Source organism: Schistocerca cancellata, chromosome 1 (genome assembly GCF_023864275.1).
Source record: "Schistocerca cancellata isolate TAMUIC-IGC-003103 chromosome 1, iqSchCanc2.1, whole genome shotgun sequence".
Classification (NCBI taxonomy): Eukaryota; Metazoa; Arthropoda; class Insecta; order Orthoptera; family Acrididae; genus Schistocerca; species Schistocerca cancellata.
The window spans coordinates 967,646,019-967,666,542 of record NC_064626.1 but is presented as its reverse complement, the minus strand read 5'-3'; positions in this window follow the sequence as shown (position 1 = coordinate 967,666,542).

Here is a 20,524-nt window from a genome sequence, read left to right as displayed (position 1 = left end):
GCCTTGGAGCTAAACATAAATTGTTGTTCAGTGGTCCCTCCTCAAGTGTCGCAAGGAATGAGTTGATAGGGAATACTCGGAGACATCAACGAATAGTTAATGTTTCTACACTTTAGCAAATTCTCTATTAGCCATTTCTGCTCTGCCATTTCGCGCTATCATTTTGTTTTTAAACGCGTGTATTCCCGTTTAGTTGCCTTGCCTGCTGCGTTTTCATGTTATTATCTTTCGCCATTTTTGGTCTGCGCACTCCCAGGGGGAATCATCTTTTTGTCTGCTTTTTGTTGTACGGTATTCAACCTAAACTTAGCTATTCATTAAGAATGACCTGTATCTGTCAGATACAGAATTGCTAATTTGATAGAATTTGGGGATCTTTGCCTACTAAGTGAGTATTAATTTCTAATACTCCAATTAGGCTCCTGAGATGAGTATCAAATTCATGGGGAAGTTTGCTGACGTAACACGGTATGGAACATCTGCCAACTGTCATTTGTTGCATCTTCGAAGGAAGCTACTGTCTAGCACACAACTGTGTTGTTATACTAGGTGGTGAGAAACAATATGAACTTGTTAGTGTGCTGCAGGGTAGACTGCTGGGAAATAACTGTTAGGAAAGAAAACCGATACGTCGCGCTGTTTCAGAGTTAATTAGCATTGGAGTTATCCAAGCAGACTAATGCACATGCAAATTCAAGCGGCTCGCCGCAGAGGGTGTCGCCAAACGTGTTCTTCGTTTGGTGACCTACAACCGAGTTACAGAGACACGCCGGACCGTAGTCAAGACCGAACCCAAGCCAAAGGCTGATCGGTCTCGTGGGCTATTATCTACGCTAAGAAAACGACTGACATTAGTTTTATGTGGCGAGCTGCTTGAATGTGCGTGGGCGACGGCTTGATTGGCAAACTTCAGTGCTAATTAACTCGGAAGCGGCGCAACCCATCGAATTTTTTTCTTAACAAGTATTTCCCAGCGAAACTTACACTGCAACTCCCTTACAAGCATTTTAGACGCTATCTGATCACCTTGTATGTCAACTCATGGTTTAACAAACCCTAAAGTTACTGCACTAAGGATTGAAGAAAATTGTTTCACTGAAAGGTATGCAACGTATGTGATGCCAAAATTTAAACAAAATATCTAACAATCAGTGTCTACAATAGCAAACCAACACTGGCAACACACATTGAGCATCAGAACATCTGGAAATCGGTTCCAGCGTCTTGTTACAGTGTGAAAGGAGTCGAGTCGCAGCAGAATGGAGAAACGGTGTAGCATGACAAGGTGAGCGATCCTAAAAGTCAGATTTATGGCATTTGTTCTTTGGGATTCCTGCCTATTTTCTGTCTTTAAATGGAGGTCATTCGCCTACGATTATGACTGCTATCTGATAGTACACTTTGGGACGTTGCGTTGTTGTAGTCTTCAGTCCAGAGACTGGTTTGAAGCAACTATCCATGCTACTCTAACCTGTGCAAGCTTCTTCATCTCCCAGTACCTACTGCAACCTACATCCTCCTGAATCTGTTTGGTGTATTCATCTCTTGGTCTCCCTCTACGATTACTACCCTCCATGCTACCCTCCAGTACTAAACTGGCGATCCATTGACGCCTCAGAATATGCCCTACCAACCCATCCCTTCTTCTAGTCAAGTTGTGCCACAAATTTCTCTTCTGTCCAATTCTATTCAATACCTCATCATTAGTAATGTGGTCTACCCATCTAATCTTCAGCATTCGTCTGTGGCACCACATCTAGAAAGCTTCTATTCTCTTCTTGTCTAAACTATTTATCGTCCACGTTTCACTTCCATACATGGCTACATTCCATAAAAATACTTTCAGAAACGACTGTCTGACACTTAAATCTATACTCGATGTAAACAAATTTCTCTTCTTCGGGAACGGTTTCCTTGCTATTGCCAGTCTACATTTTATATCCCCTCTGCATCGACCATCATCAATTATTTTGCTCCCCAAATAGCAAAACTCATTTACTACATTAAGCGTCTCATTTCCTGATCTAATTCCCATGAATCACCCGACTTAATTCGACTACGTTCCATTATCCCCGTTTTGATTTTGTTGGTCATCTTATATCCTCCTTTAAAGACACTGTACATTCCATTCGGCTGCTCTTCCAGGTCCTTTGCTGTCTCTGACTGAATTACACTGTCATCGGCGATTCTCAAAGTTTTTATTTCTTCTCCACGGAATTTAATCCCTACTCCGAATTTTTCCATTTTTTCCTTTACTGCTTGCTCAATATACAGATTGAATAACATCGGGGACAGGCTACAACCCTGTCTAACTCCCTTCCCAACCACTGCTTCCCTTTCACGCCCCTCGACTCTTATAACTGCCATCTGGTTTCTGTACAAATTGTAAATAGCTTTTCGTTCCCTGTATTTTACCCCTGCCACCTTCAGAATTTGAGAGAGAGTATTCCAGTCAACATTGTCAAAAGATTTCTCTAAGTCTACAAATGCTAGAAACGTAGGTTTGCCTTTCTTTAATCTATTTTCTAAGACACGTCATAGGCTCAGTGTTACCTCACGTGTTCCAAAATGTCTACGTAATCATAACTGATCTTCCCCGAGGTCGGCTTCTACCAGTTTTTCAATTCGCCTGTAAAGAATTCGTGTTAGCATTTTACAGCCGTGGCTTATTAAACTGATCGTTCGGTAATTTTCACATCTGTTAACACCTACTTTCTTTGGGATTGGAATTATTATATTCTTCTTGAGGTCTGAGGGTATTTCGCCTGTGTCATACATCTAGCTCACTAGATGGTAGAGTTTTGTTAGGCCTAGCTGTCCCAAGGCTGTCAGTAGTTCTAATTCAATGTTGTCTAGTCCCGGGGCCTTGTTTCGACTTAGTTCTTTCAGTGCCCTGGCAAACTCTTCACGCTGTATCACATCTCCTATTTCATCGTTATCTACATTCTCTTCCATTTCTATAATATTGTCCTCAAGAACATCGCCCTCGTCTAGACCCTCTATATACTCCTTCCACCTTTCTGCTTTCCCTTCTTTGCTTAGAACTGGGTTTCCATCTGAGCTCTTGATATTTCTACAAGTGGTTCTCTTTTCTCCAAAGGTTCTTTAGGATATGCGACCGCATTGCCAACATCTACTCGTAAAATTCCCCGATGTTCGATGAACCCTCTGCCAGGTACTTAAATGTGATGTGCAGAGAATCCACGTAGATTTAGAGCTAGATCAACGTATTTTTTAAATGGCCTGCCTTAGGGTATTTTACTGACATAGATTATTCAGTAAAACAGCCTGTGGAATTTCCAATAATGCTGAAAAATAGTGTTAGATTTTTGATAAATTAATTTGGTGTAGGAGATGACCAAGCAGGAGTTTCAGTGCTTGTTGACGTGGATACCTTCCTGGTATATTTTTGAGTGCTCTCTTTACAACCAAAGTTTGTGATGCTCTTTGTTGTTAGCTTGTCACCGCAAAGTGCAACCAGTTGAGATTTTGGCTCATCGGTTATGATGCATTTTTCACGGCATATCCCCATACTATAGGTTAAGGACTCATGCGCTTAATTTTGTTGATGATGCCGTGCACGACCGTCGCGTCATGTAACTACTCCACGAAATCATCGCGGTGGTTTTTGCCTGTAGGTGTCTTCATGTTCGTCAAATGCTTAAGGGGAAAGTAACTTCCTGCGTCTGCGCTAACACTTACATAAGCACTTATGTTCTCTCCAGAGGCAGAGATCCCCATATGTTACGGTAAGGAGCAGTCAGATGAGAACTGCACACACGTCACTATGGAGCCATGAAATGGTTCCCTTCAAAAATCACCATGTGCGTTAACCTACTTAACCCACTGGCGACGAGACGATCAATTGCTGTTTCGCAAAAAGCGGTTGGCCGCTGACGAATCCACTACCGCACCAATTCTTACACTTACTCGTCGGACTAAAGCCGACGTCCACGCAAGTGTGTCTTCACGTCGTCAGATAAGCTATAAATTAGACGTTGTTGTGCTAGACGTCAGATTTGGAAACTGGAGAGACCTGTAGGGATTGAATAAGTCCTTGACCGTTCATTCCACCAACCTGTCGTCTTCTGAAGTTGAGTCCTCAGCGCAGAAGACAGCTCTTCGGATCCTCTTCGTCGGGGGCTGCTATGCTGTCATCTTGAACCTGTGTTTGTGTGTTTTTTAGGAATGCCACTTGCTCAGGTTAGTCTCCGTATCTACAGAGGACTAGATCTGTAGTACTGACAATGATGGTAGACGACACTTCTCATTAGTGTTTCATTATTATTTAAATAATTACACTTTTCACACTGTCTCTCACAAAACTCGACACAGCTTTCTTAATAGCACGATAATTTTTCTGACAACTGCCGTTATAGAGTGCAACATGCCAGTCCGAAACATAAATCCACGTCCGGCTCTGAAGACACCCGAAAGAGAATGACTAGCCCAACCGAAGTACTTCGTCTCCCAGACGCGCCAATGTGACCCGAAGGTATCTGAAGCACTTCGGTTGTAATACCATAACGCCTAAGTTTCTCAAAAGTAGGGAAATTTAATAAACAAAAATGGTAGACTCGTAGGGTAACCTTGAGAAATAGTCATACTGAGAACTGGGTTAAATAAAATGAAAATTATATAAAAAATTTATAAGACAACTTAGACGTATTGGCGCCTAACACCCGAATGTGCCGACCAATCAAAAGCAAGTTCGGTACAAATGACAGACTCTCCCACGGGAATGGTACATACTGTACCATCTGCTGTTTGTAACTCACTCCACTCTGAACCATATGATACTTCGCGTGCATCCAGATGCATCAAAGCGAGCTTCAAGCAAAATGAAATACTGGTGACCACAGCCAGGAATATTACAGTAGAAATAACACGTTGAAAATTCCGAGCCGTGAGGAGGATGTAGCAGTGTTTCCCAAACAAATCGCTGAAATGTAGTCTTCGTCTAATGGGTAGTGTTGGGGAGGACAATATCGTGCAACAGGATGATTCTGTACGACAGAATTCTTAGGCGTCCTAAGTTTAAGTCGCGTCTCAGATTCTGCAAAGTATCTGCATAGCGCTGCACATTGAATGTGGTCCTACGCTCGAGTAAGTCTGAGCCCCATGTGTTCTGGTATGCTTCGATCTTTTAGAACAATGCCATTTGGCGCCAAATTGAAGTAACACGGATCTCAAGGCTGCTACATCCAGCCTGGCATGCGACGTCTCAAAGTAACGTCTGAAATTTGCTTAGCGTCAGTTGCACATCAGTGTACATTCTTTTTTTCATTTCTCACTTTTATGAATCCTAAGCATATTGTTAGTACTTATTCTGAATGTGTACTTTCGTTCCTGATGTTACATTGGTCTTGCAGTATCTATACATAAACGTGCTTGATTTTATGTTTTGTTCACACCCATATCGGATCAGGATCAGTCGACCTGGAAGTGTACCTCTACAGTTTAATTGGTTGCTACTCTTGTAGAGCATAGACTGGAAGGGGGTACTTCCCCATGCTTCGCATATGTAGATGTTCATCTACGTAGTCTGCTTGTGTCGTCGAGAATTCTCTCTCCCTCCCCTCCCCCCCTCTCCCTCTCCCTCCTTCTCTCCCTCCCTCCCTCCCTCTCTCTCTCTCTCTCTCTCTCTCTCTCTCTCTCTCTCTCTCTCTCTGTGTGTGTGTGTGTGTGTGTGTGTGTGTGTGTGTGTGTGTGTATGTGTGCCTGAACACACATCCTCTGCTTGCCTGTCATCGTTTTACTGTCAACGCCGTCGTGTTCTGTTGTCTTCCCATCGTCACAGCCGCCACTGCAGCAGTCGTCTGTCTCCTTCATAGTCTTCATCGCCACCACCAGTCAAGTCGCTGCCGCCGCCTCCGTCTCCACCACCGCCAGCATCATCATCTGATGTCATCACACCAAATCGGACGTCTCTGCCGCCATCCCTCCCCATTCTGTCGACGCTTCGAGCCGTGATTTATCACCGATCTTCAGTTTCTTCCATAGTCGCTTCTATGCCCACCTTGCTCTTCTACGACCTCTTCCACATCTTCAAAAACATCCTTTGTCTATCTCCCATTTCCATCTTTTCCCTGCAACCTTCTCTGCAAGTCGCGAAACAACAACTCGCTGGCTACTGTGGCAAAGTCTGTAACCACGTTACCATTAACATGTGACCGAATCTACTCAAGCCTACTTCAAGGACCTGCACCAGGTCACATCCACCTCCACCAATACTCCAACTCCCTGCCCACCCCACAATCATAAACGAAATCAGACCGCTCCCCTATCAACATAACCAAAAAACAGATAACCCCTGAGCCCAACAAACACGTGACACTGCTCTCCCTGCTCCACCTTCTGTCACAGATGTTCCCATTTTTCTTCTCTCTAACCGTTACTCAAAATTTCTGAATGCTAAATCTCTCACTCTACTAATACGAAAATATATCCATCGCATTCCCATCACTGAAATCATCCATTGCAAAAATTGTCCTCACCAAATCCAAAAACCGCAACTGCCACTCCGACCTCCTCCTCAAAATCGCAAGTATTATTTTTGGCACTCCAGCGTCCCTCAGTCCCTTCAGCACCATTCCCACATCCAAACAACTCCAGCCTCCTCGCCACCCCTTCACCTTCAGTTCGCAAAGATTGACACTGCGATCATGGCACAGCAGGTGCTTTCTGAACTTAACTAAAAGTCTGGTTTAGGCATCAGTATAGCCCCACCATATTTGCAGTGACTCTGGTCCCACCCACCTGCTGTCAATCTACACAGGGTCTGCCCTCCAAAGATCACCTCATAGAGGAAAATCTGATTTATAGCTGCCAGCATAAAGTCGAACCTTCCAGATCCTTCCCCAGTACTACCGTTGCTAAAATTGTCTTGTTTATAATTACCACCTCACTCCCAGTTTTAAAGATCGCCCCTCATGACCTCACTATAGACTCCAAGTACTTCAAACGTTCTCATAACATTGCTTCCCCGCATTTGCAACATCTGAAACGAAGCCCACCCTACCTATTCCGCCAAGTGCAAGGCTAAACTTCACTCATCAAACGAGAATTAACAATATCTGTCCATCCTATAGATCATCATATCCATCCAAATAATTAACTTCTTCCAATTCCCCCATTATCGAAAACATCATCAGATTCGTCAACATTGTCCTCCCTACTGTCGACCCCTCCCAATGTCCACATACGCTACAGCAATTTTCGCTTGGTGCCTGCTCTGTTTCGCACCTCAACATCCAGGCCACCTACCTCTGAAACGATGTCCACTTCGTTTACGTCGGTCTCAACACCCTCGTTTAAACTTCTCCACCCTCTCACCCATACAAACCACACCCTACACTACTTGACCCTGTCTTAATACAGTGTCAGAAACTTCGTCCATAATGAAAAAATTCTCAGACCATCTGAATTTCTCCCTGTATCCACCACTGTACAGATAATACCCTTCCCTGGCCTCAAGTGGAGTTGCATTTGCCCACCACAAAAACATCTCTACAAGGCTGCCCCCCCTACTCAGTACTCTCACCTTATCCTTAGCCTCTTCATCAAAACCCTAACTTTTTCCAGTCCCGCTGTCTACTTTGGACCTAATAATTCCATCCCCCTATGACTTCCTTACCCACATTGATTATACCTTTTTCCACCTCAACATGAATAGTAGATCCCATCCAAGAACTCTGGCTCCTCCAAAATGACCTTGTCCTCATTCCACTGAGCACCTGTATTGAAAACAACACGACCCCATATGTCCTTGCATCTCCTAACCTCCTCGGACACCTCACTGCATAAGTCCTCCATCCAATTGGAAGTGACAGATCACCTGTTCTCCTTAACACAATCTGATCCCCATGCATCTCATCCCACTCTCCATCCACAAAATATCCATGGCCACTCCTTTGCCAACTGGAATGCATACCTGGCATCCATAGGTATCCATACTGGAAGCCACCATCTAACCTTCCAGGAACCTGACAGTATCTCCTATGCCATGGCCTTCCTGCAGCAGACCTTGGCAGACTAAATTCCTATCAGTGCTGTGTATCACCATCACCCCACTGACACCACAAAGGTCCAACTTCTTCTCAGACTGCTTCTTCCTACAGACTGGTGACCAGGATACATTCATTCGCCACTACCAAATACAGAGATATTTACGGAATTTACTAAATGATAAAACCCCAGTACTGGTTCCAGACACACACCAGACTCAACGCTACACGCCCCATCAACCCTTCCAAGTAAGAAAAGCATTCCACCAACTCGCTGGGAATAACACATTATGTTACTAACCATTACTCCCCAGCAACCGCCTCCAACCTGACAATTAGAGCAAAGCTGACTGGTTTGCATCCTATCTCTGACACCTTCTCCATGCATGATGCCCATCATTTTAATTACTCCGTCTTCCTTGTTGTCCACGAATGTGCCAATTTTGCCGTCTCATCTGTGGATCCCAGTTTCCAGTACTTAGATAACATTCTATAAACAGAATTAATCACAGCACATGACATTAAACAAGCGCTTCATAGCAAATGCAACACACCTTCTGGTCATGAGTGCATCACCTATCAACACCTTAAAAAATGCTTCCTCTCCTTCCTTGCCACCCTTGCAACCGTTTTATCTTCTCCACAGGCTACTATCCTACACTGTGGAAAACCTCCTAAATCCTCTGTCATAACCATCAACACTTGAAGCAACACCATATCCTTCTCATTAACTAGAGTGACTTCTGCTCTACTGATAACCCGTTCCTGCACCTCATCCATCTCCTATCTCACCCAACTATAAATATTGTATTTCTGTCTCCCTCGACGTAGAGAAAGCCTGTCATCCTTCTCCTTTTCAACCTCCAGATTAATTATGTCCACCTCACTGCATCGTTACTCTCCAATCGCCCATGCTTTGTCACCGTTAAAAACACACTGTTATTCCTCCCCCCCCCCCCAATTGCAGGCAAGCCCAACGCTCAATCCTCTCTCCTCTCCTCTATTCCTCCACAGAGCCAATATGCTCAGACCACCTCCACCAGTCCAGCTTATCCAGTGTGCTGATAACACTGTATTCCTCGTTTTCCATCCTACAGAAATCCCAACGAACCCTCTAGATCCACCTTAATAAGCTTACGTCCTTGTCTAGCCAATGGCTCCTGAAGATCAAACCTTCCTAAGCCAGAAAATAATTATGAGGCACTACTCGAACTTTCGCGCTCCATTTTTAAGTATTTTTTTATTCTACTCGTCTGGTTCCATGCTACTGAACTGAGGAGCAAATCTCCATGGCCGTTGAACGTGTTACTATATGAAATGACAACAGTAAAGTAATAACAGATAAAATAAAATGCTTACGAATTCTAAAAGGACATCAAGCTATAGGAACATATAAGCTTAGTCAACAATATATCAGAACAAATGGTTGGTTCAAATGGCTCTGAGCACTATGGGACTTAACATCTGAGGTCATCAGTCCCCTAGAACCTAGAACTACTTACACCTAACTAACCTAAGGACATCACACACATCCATGCCCAAGGCAGGATTCGAACCTGTGCCCGTAGCGGTCGCGCGGCTCCTGACTTTAGCACCTAGAACCGCTCGGCCACCCCGGCCGGCTATATCAGAACACTCGGACTAATTTTTTCAAGGAACTCCTCAACAGGATATGACTGATTTATTAGGAAACTCTTCAGTTTTGATTCGAAAATGGGTGGATTACTGGCAAAGATTTTTTAATTCTCTTGGTAACGTATTGAAACTGGATGCAGCAGAATACTGCACACCGTTTTGTGTAAGAGTCAAAGGAGTGTGGTCCATCTGCCAACTGCATTTCTGCCTAATGTTAACTGAGTGAAAGCTGATAATTCTTGGCTATATGCTTATATTGTTAACAAGAAACGACGTTAAAGAATATATATACATTTAGCAACTAATGTCAGAAGAGCCAGACTAATGAACAGGGGTCGAAAGTAGGTTTGTAAACTTAGACCACTTATTGCCTGAACAGTTCGTTTCTGAGCCAAAGTACCCTTTGAGAGTGGCACCAGTTATCCAAAAACGTAACTTCGTATGTCATAAGCCAATGAAAATAAACAAAGCAGAATAAATTCTGTGTCGAACTATCATGTACTTTAGATACTGTTCTAATACAAAAAAGGCAGCATTAAGTCTTTGAACAAGATCCTGAACATGGGCTTTCCACGACAGTTTACTATTTATCTGAACATATGGAAATTAGAACTTTCTGGTCTCATTAATCGTATGTCCATTCTGTGCCAAAAAACCGTCGGATTCTGTTCAATTGTGTGTTAGAAACCATAAAAAATTAGTCTTACTGTGATTTAGCGTTAGTTTAATTTCTACAGGCCATGGATTTACATCTTGAACTTCACTTTTAGGAGTAGTGCCAGCGTTGTACGCAATAGCCTACACTACCAAGCTAGTGTCTTCAGTAAACAGAAATATTTCAGAATTACCTGTGATACTAGAAGGATTATTACTTACACATACAATGAACAGAAGTGGCTCCAGCACTGATCCCTGAGGCAGTCCCTCTTTAATCAAGCCCCATTCAGGCCCCACTACATAGACATTTTCTGCACTATGGAAAATGATGTTTTCTTTCTGTTATTAAAGTAAGAGGTGAACGAGTTGTGGGCTACTCTCCATATTCCATGATGGTTCAATTTATGGAGCAATACTTTGTGATCCCCCAGAGGGCTCACGGTTCTTTTGTGAGTACGTGCATGGCGAGCACGGGGCCCCGAGCTATTGCAGCCTTCCTTACATTCCAGGGCTGCATTTCCTTGCCCTTCCCCTCCTTTCCTCTCCGTGCTCCTTCCCCTTCGCCGTCTCCTCTCCGTCTCTTGGTGTACTTGCTTATGTTGGCCACACTATCCTTCTGGTTATGTTGGTTTTGCAATTTAGTTTTCTTGCGTAATCACCTCATCCTTTTGGCATTCCCTGGTCCCTCTCTGGGGATTTACCACCATTACTAAATTTCTGTTCCGCAGTGTGAGCAATTTGGGGAAGAGCACCTTACCTAGTGTCTCCGACATGTGCCCTCCTAGCTCATTCCACCTTTTCTTTCACGTCGTTGTCTGATGCTAGGGTGCATACCCAGCACTGTAGCCAGCCCGTTGGTGGGGTCGCTATGTACCCTTTTGGTTGAGCCCTCTGTACACACATGAATCACACTTCTGATACCTCAGCTGTGACCTCTTCATGTAAGCCTAGTTATGGTTGCTTGTCATCCTGGAGCTTTGGAAGTCCCAGAAATGGCTGCCATGCCAGGGAGCGCTTGCTGTGGTGGGGTGGTGCCCGTGAGGAGAGCCCCTGATCAGAGTGGGTGGTATCAGGGCGGACGTTATGCAGATGAAATGCATACTGGTCCATAACTCTGGCCATTCTTCTGCGGCCGTCTATCTGTGTGGAACTGATTCTTTGAGTGCTGTTTCAACTGCCACTTCGGCCTTTCCTTCTATGGCTACCCCCTAGGAGGAGGATCGGGCCCGTCAGCTAGGTCGAAACCTTTCCACTGCTATCTGGTTTGCACCAGAACTGATGGGGATACTTTACCAATACCAAACCTTTATTCTTTGTGGAACACAATGCAGATGAGTTTGGCGAAGTGGACTCCCTGAGCAAGATGGGGTTGGGTTCGTTATTGATCAAAACCGCTTCAGCTGCCCAGTCTGCGGCCCTTTGTGCCTGTAACCATCTTGGCACAATTCCTGTGTCCATTACCCCCCACCAGTCTCTAAATATGGTTCAAGGTGTGATTTTTAACAGGGACCTCATCCTTCAAACTGATGAGGAACTTCGGGACAATCTCGGACGGCGGGGTGTTCACTTTGTCTGGCATGTTCAGAAGAGTCCCAAGGACAATCGCATTTATACTGGTGCCTTTATCCTGGGCTTTGAAGGGGATACCCTCACTGAGATAGTAAAGATTCTGGTTTATTGGTGTGACTTGAAGCTGTGCAGCCCACCTCCTATGAAGTTTTTTAAGTGCTTGCGTTTTGGACACATGTCGTCCCGTTGTTCACAGGTCCCCTCTCTGTGGTGACTGTGGACGTCCAATCCATGAGGGGAGTCCATGTGTTCCCCCTCCTGTGTGTGTTAATTGTCATGGCAATCATTCTCCACGTTCACCAGATTGCCCAGTATATGAGAAGGATAAGAAGATACAGGAGTATAAGTCCCTTGATCGTTTAACCTACACTAAGGCTCGAAAGAAGTGTGCACGTCTTCACCCTGTGTCCATGATGTCAAGTTATGCTTTAGTAACATCTTCACCCCTTCCTCCCCCTTCCTTACCCCAGTCCCAAGACCCCCCCCCCTCGCCCCCTCCCACACCTTCTCCTCTGGGTGCTGCTCCCCCTCCCCAGCTGGAGAAGTGTCCCACTTCTTCAGCGTCTGCCGGTCAAGGGCGTCCCTCCCGGGATACCCCTTGTGGACAAAGGTCTACTGCCACGTGACGACCACGAGAACCGTGGTCTGTCGGCCCCCAGGTCGCCCGATCTCTTTCTGTTCCAGATCTTGCTGCAGCTTGGTCCTTTATGCTACACAGCCCTCCTCGATCTCAAACAGAAAATAAGAAGAAACATAAGTCCCGGGACAAGGAGCCTCTGGTATCACCAGAGATCCCATTACCGGCTTCACAACCAGATTGTGACCTGTTGTTCTTGGATTTCACCCCCTACTTATCGGTGACAGTTGGTGACCTGGCTGCATGACTGGCTTTAGCCTGTTCAACCCTCATTTGAATCATCGTTCTGTGGTTATCCAGTGGAATTTCAATGGATATTACCGTCACCTCCTGAAGTTGAAATCCTTTATTTTGTCTTACTCTGCAGCTTGTGTGGTTCTACAGGAATCTCATTTTACTGATGATCACTCACCGACCCTCTGTGGGTTCAATGTTTTCTGTCAAAATCGGGTCAGCCCCCTGTGGGAATCTGGTGGCATTTGTACGTTGGTAGGTACAGACATTGCTAGCACGTGGATTCCTCTTCAAACTGTATTGGAAGCTGTTGCTGTTAGGGTCCACCGGGACTCTGAGGTCACGTTTTGCAATCTTTATCTCCCTCCTGACAGGACTTTTACACCTGCCGTCTTCATTGTCCTTCTTCAGTAACTTCCTCCTCCCTTCCTCCTTCTCAAGGGTTTTAATGCTCATCACCCCTTGTGGGGCAGTGCATTTCCATCTAGACAAGGTCTTCTCATACATCAGTTTATTGAAGCCCACAACTTGTTCCTTCTGGATGATGTCTCCCCTACTCATTTCAGTTCTGGTCATGGTACCTTTTCTGCCATTGATCTTTCTCTTTCTTCTCCCTCCCTCCTCCCTTCATTACACTGGTCGCTACACGACGACCTTTGTGACAGTGACCATTTTCCGTTGATTCTCTCGCTCCCTTCCAGCTCCCCGAAGGACATGTTACCTCGTTGGTCTTTCCAACACGCCGATTGCCCTCTATACACTGCACAGGTCGTGCTGCACAGGCCGTGTTTTCTCCCTCTTCGTCGGGTTGTATTGATGACATCCTACGTGACGTGTCTGACGCGATTGTTCGCACTGCTAGCCTTGCTGTACCGCGCTCATCTGGACCATTTCGCCGCCGGAAAGTACTGTGGTGGAATACGGCTACTGCCATGGACATCACTGATCGCCGTCGAGTATTTCAACACCTCCTTCTCAAGGATTTTAATGCTCATCACCCATCCGTTGCCAAACTTATCACCTTTAAACGCCTTTGCGCTAAAACCAGTTATTTAATCAAACAAAGCTAACGGATATGTTGAGAACGCTTTGTTTCTTCCCTTGGTTCTACTGTCCCTATGTCACAGGTATGGGCTACACTTCACTCTCTCCGAGGTTGCCACCCTCCCAGGTCTTCACCTCCCAGATGGCCTTTGTATGGACCCATTTTGCAATAGCATCAGCAGCAGCCTCCTAAACGGCTGCTTTCCTTCACCAGAAACAGCGGATCGAAGCTTTCGCCTTATGTTTTACTCCTTGTCAGTCAGAATCTCACAACGAATCTTTTACTGAATGGGAATTTCTTTCCACACTTTCTTCTTCTCATGATACAGCCCTCGCCCAGACTCCATTCATAACGAACTGCTTCAACATCTCAGTGCTACACAATGGCAACATCTTCTCCAGGTGTATTTGGCTCCAGGGTGACTTCCCTTCTCAGTGGAGGGTTCCTGTCTTTAAGCCTGGCAAGAAGCCCCTATTCGTTGAAAGTTATCGGCAAATTAGTCTGACAAATGTTGTTTGCAAGTTGCTTGAACGGATGATAGCCCGATTGCTCAATTGGGTCTTCGAATCTCGGGATCTATTGTCCCCTTACCAATGTGGCTTCCGAGAGGGACGGTCTCCGATCGATCATTTACTTCGCTTGGAATCTGCAGTTTGGCAGGCTTTCTCCCAGCGCCGCCATTTGGTAGCAGTAATTTTCGACCTTCGCAAGCCCTATGAGACGGCTTGGCGCCATCACATCTTACTTACACTTCAGCAGTGGGGTACCCCACAGGGTTCTGTATTGAGTGTACTTCTTTCCTGATTGCTATCGATAGACTTATGGCCTCTGTCGGTCCTTTGGTCGCCCCTACTCTGTATGTGGATGATTTCTGCATTTGGGTTAGTTCCTATTCGATGGCCTCTGAAGAGCGACAGCTCCAGGGAGCTATATGGCGTGCCTCTGCATTGACCCTCTCACATGGGTTTCAATTCTCTCCTTTGAAATCGCGGGTGGTCCACTTCTGTCGGTGTACTACGATTCACCCCAATCTGGAGCTCTATCTCGATACACAACGATTGCCTGTGGTCCCACAGATTAGATTCCTGGGTCTTCTTTTTACAAAAAGCTCACTTGGCTGCCTCATATCAGACTTGTGAAGGTAGGATGTTTCCATAAACTCAATGTTTTGCGCTCCCTTGCCCACACCTCTTAGGGTGCAGACCACTCCATCCTTCACTGCCTTTATCGTGTTATAGTTCTGTCTTGCTTGGACTATGGTTGTCAAGTTTATGGTTTGGCTGCTCCTTCCACACAGCACGTGCTGGATCCAGTCCACCATCATGGTATTGGTTTGGCCACCAGTGCTTTGCCCACTAGCCCTGTTGATAGTCTACTGGTTGAAGCTGGGAATGCCCCCCCCCCCCTTTCTGTTCGGTGGTCCCAGCTTCTGGTGTCTTATGCAATCGCTGTCCATTCCTCTCCCACTCATCCCTCCTATTCTATCCTGTTCCCAGACTATGGATGTTGTCCACCTGATACCCACCCTCAGGCGAGTTTACCAGTTGGGCTCCGCCTTGCGTCTCTTCCAAGTGATTTTCAGCTTCCTTCTTTGTCCTGTCTTCCACGCTCCCTCCCCCCCCCCCCCTTGGTTAGTTCCTCGGCCACGAATTCGGATGGATATACGCCGAAGTCCTTTTTCGCCGGATTTTATGGGAGTTTCGGGATGCTGTTGTTTTTTACACCGATGGCTCTAAATCTGCTGATCGTGTGGGATATGCCTTCACATCCTCTGTTGGCACGGAAAATCATCTGCTGCCACCTACATGTTGGGTGTTTACTGCGGAACTGATGGTAATTTCCAAGGCCCTTACCTTTATTAAACAGTCCCAACACAACCACGTTTTGTTATGTATGGACTCAATGAGTGGCTTCCTGGCTATTGACCAATGTTTCTCGCGCCATCCCTTGGTCTCAGCCATCCATGACCATCTCGCTGATCTTCACCATGCTGCTTGTTCCGTTGACTTCCTTTGGGCACCTGGGCATGTGGGTATCCCAGCTAATGAGCTTGCTGATCGTTTGTCTGGGGGAGCAGTCACTTAACCCCCTCCCTGGTCTCTATATCTCCTCCTGCATGGGATTTACGGCTTCACATCAAGTCCCACTTCGCACAATCATGGTCCAACTCTTGGGAGGCTACCTCCCTGTCTAATAAACTTCGTGCGATTAAGGTGACACCAGGCCCGTGGCGTTCTTCCTTTCGCCTCTCCTGAAAGGACTCGCAGCGGCCATACCAGGCTGACCCATGGTTTACTTTTGCGTAATGAGCCACCCCCAGTTTGTGGTTGTGGAGCCTTCCAGTCAGTAGCCCACATTTTGGTGAAATGTCCCCTTCTTTTGGCTCTGCGTACTAAGTAGAGACTTTCCCACACTGTACCTTTAATGTTGGCTGAAGATTCCCGGATAGTCGAACTGGTTCTCAGTTTCCTCCGGGAAAGCTGTTTTTATTCTCAGTTTTAAGGTTTTTAATCTCACTCTGGTGTTGGGGCAGGGCGTAGAGCATTGGGGTATCTCCCACTGTCCCGACTCCCCTCCCTGGCCAAGATCCTCTGTTCTTCCCCTTTTACTCTGTTTTTATCACTTTTTAGAATTGGTAAGTCTCCTTTATCCTTGTCACATGACAATCCATATTTTTCTGTCAGCATGGTACAACTACCCAAGGTTTGCCTATTAAACAGCGTTTTATTTGCCGGCGTCCAGAGAGTAAATCGTGAATTGTTATCTAAATTTTGATAATGACATATTTTTAAAGGATCAAGCACTTGTTTCTGTGCGGTTCTGGGCGTTTCAGTCTGGAACCGCGCTGCTGCTACGGTCGCAGATTCGAATCCTGCCTCGGGAATGGATGTGTGTGATGTCCTTAGGTTAGTTAGGTTTAAGTAGTTCTAAGTTCTAGGGGACTGATGACCTCAGATGTTAAGTCCCATAGTGGTCAGAGCCATTTGAACTTGTTTCTGTGGATTTACAACATAGTTTACTATTCCTACTATAGGTAACCACCTGCAGTTGGGTGGGTGACGCTGCAAGTCACGATACACCTGAAAATGTCCCTAGTTATCGCTCGGTCCGCTGCTCTGCAGTCAAGTTTGAACGGCACACATAAACCATTAACAGTGACGCATAGAAGTAGCTTGTTCCCGACAGCGTGGCCCTGAGCGACATGGCGTGAACCCCCGTACTGGGACGTGCTAGCTCATGCTAGTTACTGGCAGGTTTCCCGACTTGTTGGGTGTGTAGCATAGCGCGTCCCGTTGAGGGTACTAAAGTCTGGTGTGCTGTATATGGCAAATAGTGTAGATTTGTCCCATATAAGACTACGTGCTTCAGATAGCAACATTAACGAGATGCAGATACGAGTTAATGCTGCATCTGTAGAACAGGAGCTACTTCGTTTTATCCGCTCCATAACTGGAGGAACTATCAAGGATCCGGAGGTTTTTGTACAAACTAGATATCTAAATGACCACGAAGAGGAAAACAGGTCGTCATCATGATCGAAAAAAGAGGTAGATTAAGATCTTAATCATACAAGACACATGACTGTAGAGGGAGATGAGGCCAGAGAACAAAGGTGTGGACAGAAGTTCTTGTACAATGGCGATGATGGTGAAGGCAGAAAGGATGTTCATATCAACTGAAGAAAGCTGTTTGGGACGATTTTGAGTTACCGTTAGAATTAATTAGTATACATACGAGGAAAGATTGTTTCTGGGACCTGACCAGAACCGACGATGAACCGATTGTTGAGAATAGTGCATAGTGGCTAGGGTCATGGTACAGGCAATAAACAAGTGGAGAGGGTAGTGAAATTTGGCTCGCCATTAGACTTAGCTAGAAGCATAACTTTTTACAAAAAAGTGAGGGGCACACGGTGATACACACGTATGACAGAACTGGTAGAGAAAGCCAGCATCTAGAAATGGCATGGACTCAACAAGTACGCTCCCCCTATACCCATCCATAATTGCGAAAGTGTTGTTGGTGCTGTATTTTGTGTTCCAATAGACCTCTTCGTTATCTCCTGTCAATGATCGGTTCTGCTGGAACAGAGGACCCAGTCCGTTCCATCTAATCACAGCCCACACCAAAATGGAGCCACTACCAGTATGCACAGTGCATTGTTGCGAATCTAAGTCCATGGTTTGAGCACCACATTTATTACCTGAATTGGAGCTCATACGACCAGGCCACGGTATTGCAGTCCTCCAGGGTCGAACCCATGTGATCATGGGAACAGGAGAGTCGCTGCAGGCTGTTAGCAAAGTCTATGGCGTCGGTCGCCTGCTGCCATAGCACAAATACGCCAAATTTCGCCGCACTGACCTAACGATTACGTCCGTGATCCACACTGATTTCTGCGGTTATATCATGCAGAGTTGCTTGTGTGCTTCCACTGATAAATCTACGCAAAAGCCGCTGCTCTTGGTCGACAAGTGCAGGCAGTCAGCCAATGTGTTCCCCATGGTGAGAAGTAGTGACTGAAATTTGATATTCTCGGTAGACCTTCGACACTTCGGTTCTCGGTGGATTAAATTCCCTAACGATTTCCGAAATGGAATGTCGCAAGCGTCTACCTCCATCCATCATTCCTCATTCCATGTCTGTTAATTCCTGTCATAATCGTGTCAGTAACCTTTCTTCATGAATCACCTAAGTACAAATGGTAGCTCCGAAAATGCATTCCTCCTTAATGCCTCGTTATTACGCATTACTACCACCATCTGGATATGTGCATATCGCTATCTGATGACTTTTGTCACCTCAGTGTATAGACCCCAAAGAGATAATAGAGGAACATGTAACGAAAAATCGTAGAATGTTAGTGCTAGATTGAGTGTGCAGTTGCGCAAATAATATAAGAACAAAACGAACATTGCTAAAAATCAAGTGTCGAAGACTGAAGAACCCGGACTTACTAAATGCGTTGAATGTTTCTGAAAGTGATATTACCAGTGCAATAAGTACAGAATTAATGGAAAACATATCGAAGAGCCATTTGGAAATCAGGAAAAGAGATATACGGCGTAACATCGGTAAAGGGTCCTTGTGGACAGTGGAATGTGGTATTGGAGCGATAAGACATAAGACAATCAATACTAAGATTTTTGTGAACGAGCAAAGGGATTCATCACGGTCAAAACACGAAGGTCAAATGAATTTGTGAAAGGGCTGTGATAAGAGAAAATTTAGTTGCATGGATTAAGGTTGATAAGGACCTAGAGACAGCTAAAATAGGTATGGAGATTTATAGAGTACTGGAGCAAGACAAAAGTAATCAAGAGGTTACCCACACCAGAAAAATAAAGAATTCCGAGGGACGAACTATTAAGAAAAGATAGGAGCAACATTTAGAATATCTACTGAGTGAATATAATTCAGTATCGTTGTCTGACAAAGGGTTTTCCTGGTAGAACGTGGCAGCTGGTATAACCACAGAAAAAGTAGTAGAAGCGGTAGAGTAAATTAAAAGGGGGAAAGTAATAGGTCCTGAAGCGTTTCTTGAAACTTTGGAGAGTCTCAGTGGAAAATGGTTGGATACGCTTTTGGAATTAAAGCCGTAGACATATCAGGAAGAAAGAATTACAGATGACTCACTCAAAGAGAATGGTAGCATTCAGGAGTGTTGTAATTACAGAGAAATAAAACAAATGGCACATACTATGAAAAATCTGGGAGCAGATAATAGAAAGACCTCTCTCACAACAAAGAGCAGTATGGGTCTAACTGTTTGGATTAATGCCACAGAATGGATTTTATCTCTGTTCTTTGGCAACTTACAAAGGAACAATGGGAGAATTACGTTGGTCTTCGTGGACATAGAAGAGAACAACATTTAACTGCCACGTTACGATATTAGGAGGTGTATCAGAGAGGTATGTGCCATAGAAATGTGTATGTCTCTATTAGGGAATGTATAACGGTACCAGAATGAGAGTAATAAGCAGAATAGTGTTAGCGGACTGATTACCAACTAGAGCTGGTTGGCATCAAGGGTCTGGCATGAGCCAATACAGGCGGAAGAAACCTCACAAGATGTGGGGTGGCTGTCTTCTGTTGGTTGTCGACTGCGGCAGCGACTGGCTGCCCTCCAAAGCTCATCATAAAATGCTAAGATCAGATGTGCTGATTGCTTTAGTACGGATCTCCTGATCCCGAGCTGGTTGAACTCGATCGTCCCGAATGAGCGAATTCACATAGGAAACTTTACAGCTTGAACAGACGAACTGGCATCTTCTACTGAGGCTCTGGATATCTGCAAGCAATACACATGATTGATCAAGTCGTTAATGGTACCGATTGTTCTGTGGTAGGGCCGTTACAGAGTTCGAGAGTTGTCCGTAGTGCTGGACAACGAATCACAGATGGGAGAGAAATGTAGCTCAGATCATCTACTAATAGGCGAAATTTTTGCCCTGCTTCATAAACGGCGCTACCCGAAGGGAGTAGGAAAGCTCGTTGTCGCACTGCGTCGCAGTATTCTTTGTTTACTGTGCAGCAAAAGGTGACGCAGATACACTTCCTACTGTTGTTGCGCCCCGTCGAAACTAGCAAAAGTGTGGGGTGACGGAACTCGAGTAGTTTGCAACAGTCTCTCCTGCTGCAATACCGCCAATAGCCCTTTGTGCTGCCCCTGTTTCAGCAGCGCCCGGAGCTGCTCCTATTCTTACCGGTGCTGCTGGTATTGTTTTTTGCAGCTGT